This window comes from Nicotiana attenuata, unplaced genomic scaffold (assembly GCF_001879085.1).
Source record: "Nicotiana attenuata strain UT unplaced genomic scaffold, NIATTr2, whole genome shotgun sequence".
NCBI lineage: Eukaryota > Viridiplantae > Streptophyta > Magnoliopsida > Solanales > Solanaceae > Nicotiana > Nicotiana attenuata.
The window spans coordinates 1,012,913-1,016,327 of NW_017670255.1; positions in this window are offsets into that span (position 1 = coordinate 1,012,913).

Below are 3,415 nucleotides of genomic sequence, written 5' to 3' on the forward strand. Positions count from 1 at the left end.
ACTTATTAAGGGAAAGACGAAGTAAGAGCATGCTATTGGAGACGTTGCAACATATGTCGGGAAGGCCTCCGTTGATTGTGTACGAACAAAATACGAATCCAAAGGCAGGGTAAGAAAGGGTTTAGCTAATGGAGATATTAACTCTTCCGGGAACCAGTAACGCGTAAACCATGTCAAACCAAGACCAATCAATATCCGAACGGAACGGATTCGAACTTCTCCTAGAATAGTTTCCGGTGCGAAATGAAATTCATAGGATATATATGAGTAATTCAAAGGATAAATATAAATATTTGATAGGATTCGATTCATTTTAGTAATGAACAAAACAAATAGGATTGATTATGTATCACAATTTCATCACTACATCGAAGGCTTTTTTGTAAATATATTGATAAGATAGCTTGGTATCCAAACATAAAGAATTATGATCCTTCTTGTGTACATAAGAAATTGGGTGGGTATAGGGCATATAACAAAAAGGGTTTCCTCGATCATAAAATAAAAAAAGAAAAAGCAGACAGGAACAGTTTGATTCTTTAAACAAGCAGGTTTTGGCTTCTTTTTTAGCACCCTAATTCTCTTGTTGGCTTTGATACCATGAAATAAAATAGAGAAAAAGACCTTCAAGAGAATAAATAAATAAAACCATTTTCAAGAGACAAACTCCAGTGAACCCCTTTCCTCCCATTCATTGCCCTTTGAAAGAAGTCAAAATAAAAAAAGAATCTAACGCTCTAGTCGAATTGAAGACTTTCAACGCTCATGCTATTTGAAAGAGCTTTCAACATGGAGTGGAGACTCCATAACGTACACAAAGAGTAAGCGATCTATGAATATCATCCCAATTCAGGTCTTGTTCCGCACTTAAATGGATAACTCAAACCCTTACCTTGACCAGTTTGTAGTGGAAAACCTCAATGACATAATCGTTTATAGTCACTCACTGGAGGTTTGGAACCCTGAGTACAGTGTTCCGGGTGTAGCAGGAAAAGAGGCTGTACGTGAAAGAGTACTCAGACGAAAGTGCTATTTCTTGGCCATTGGATCAGCAAGGGTGTGATTCAGATGGATCAAGAGAAGACCAGGTCTGTTGTGGACTGGGAAGTGCCGAAGAAGGAGAGAGCAGGCAGCAGTGGTGAAGCTGGATGCTCGAAGTCATTTTAGATACGGCAAGACAGCTCAGGAGGAGTAGAAAGTTGCCACAACCTAGGAGGGGTTTATAGGAAGCCAAAAAACGTGAGCCTTTTTACATACTTCTTAAAGGGGGAGAGCGCCAGGAGAACGTCGAGACGCCATCAGTTTGGAGCGCGAGGCCAGCAGAGCTTGCTGCAGAGGAGATAAGAAAAGGCTCAGCAGAGGGGATCTGGTAACTGTTATGAATGTGGAGGAGTGGGGCATTTTTCTCGTTACTTTTCCAATGTTCAGATGGACGAATGCTACTAGGGGAGTGCAGAATAGACCAGCTGAAGATGGAAGAGTGAACGTTGTCGAGCCTAGAGCCCGGGAAGCTCTAATGGTAAGTTCAAGTCGAGAAAGCCAAATTGGGCAAAATCACTCAAACTACCGAGAGGTATAGAGTGAGTACCCGGGTGCGATAGCTATATTACGACCCCAATTAATCACATGATTGCCCTAGATTCTTCCTACCCGTTAGATATCCATCTAGGTAGAAGTCACTACCCTAGTCCCTTTTACCCTTGAAAATCAACAACAAAAATATTATACTTAGTTTCAAATATTGCATACTATAGAATAGCATTAAAAGTAGAATCAAACCAAACATGTGTGGAAGTGTAATTAAGAGAAAAACCCGCATCTAGACTTAGATATAAATCTAGTTCCAAACAAATTAACTCCTTGTGAATTCGATCCCGACCTAGTTGGGTAAAACTGCATCGACCACCCTCGCTACTCAATAGTAGTGCAGGCTTGGATCCGATCAATTTTTGGCGCCATTGCCGGGGACTTAGACGGTTTTAGCTATATATCTAAGCAGTTGTGTGTTTTGTTTTTCTTTCCTTCCATTTTTCTAATTTGTGCGTGAATTGCTTTTAGGTACCAAATGGCTCTTAACAACGATGCCCTCGGAAATTTGCCACTGGGGGAGGAGGTAGATGATGATCACGTGGATGAGATTCAACCCGAACCTCAAGTACAAAGGAGAGGCCAACCGCCTCATGATAATATTCCAAACCCTCCCCCACCTCCTCCAAGGACAGCACACCGGGTGTTATCCAATGAAGGCTATGCAAGTGCAATAGTCCCCCCCGAATTAGAGCGGGCAACTTTCAAATAACCAATGTCATGCTTACACTGTTGGAGCAGAGGGGTTTCTTTACCGGAGCTCTACACCAAAACGCTTATAAGCATCTCAAAGGTTTTGTTGACACGTGCTGGGGGAGCAAGCAAACTAATGTTTCCAAGGACGCGTTGAGGTTAAGGCTTTACCCATTTTCTCTAAGGGGGAATGCTTTGGATTGGCTTGAGAGGTTGCCCAACCATTCCATACACACTTGGGATGAGTTGGCCGAGAAGTTCATCTCAAAGTTCTTTTCTCCGGGACATATGGAGACGCTAAGATATGAGATCCTTGCTTTTAAATAAGAGCCAGATGAACCGCTTCATGAGATTTGGGAAAGGTGTCGGACGATGGTTAAAGAATGCCCGAATAATGATATGACCGAAGCCATGATCCAACAAACATTTTATCGGGGAATCAACACAACAAACCAATGTTTGGTTAATCAACTCACCGGGGGAACTTCATGAACACGCCATATGCCGAAGCATGGGAAATACTTCATGAGATGGCGGATACCTCTTCGGTGTGGCAAAGTAGAGCTAATATGCCACAAGGTGATCCGAATGTTATTCATTTACACACGGAGCTTCATGACCACGGCCAAGCTATAGCCGAGTTGACTACTACCATGAACCAATTGGCCAAAGCTCAGTTACAACAAGTTCAAGGGCCAAAACAAGTGAATGCCATGGAAGGGGTGAATATGATGGTCAACAAGAGAAGGCAACGAGGTCAACAAGTACAAAGCAATTCGGATCATTTTGAGCAAAGTGGTAGTGGGTACAATCAAGATGATATATATGATGATAAAAGTGAAGAGGTTCAATATTTTAACTATTATCATGGTCAACGGGGCAATGCTACAAATCAACAACAGTGGAAATCACAAGGAAATTTGGGAAATCAAGGTCAACAAGGAAATTGGAATAGTGGCAACAACAACAACCAAGGCAATTGGGGGAACAACAACAATCAAAATTGGGGTAATCAAGGAAACCAAGGCAATTAGGGTGGCAACAATAATAGCAATTGGGGACGCAATAACAATCAAGGGGGTTGTAACAACAATAATCAAGGGAATCGGGGGGTCGGGGGTCGGGCTTTCAAAGG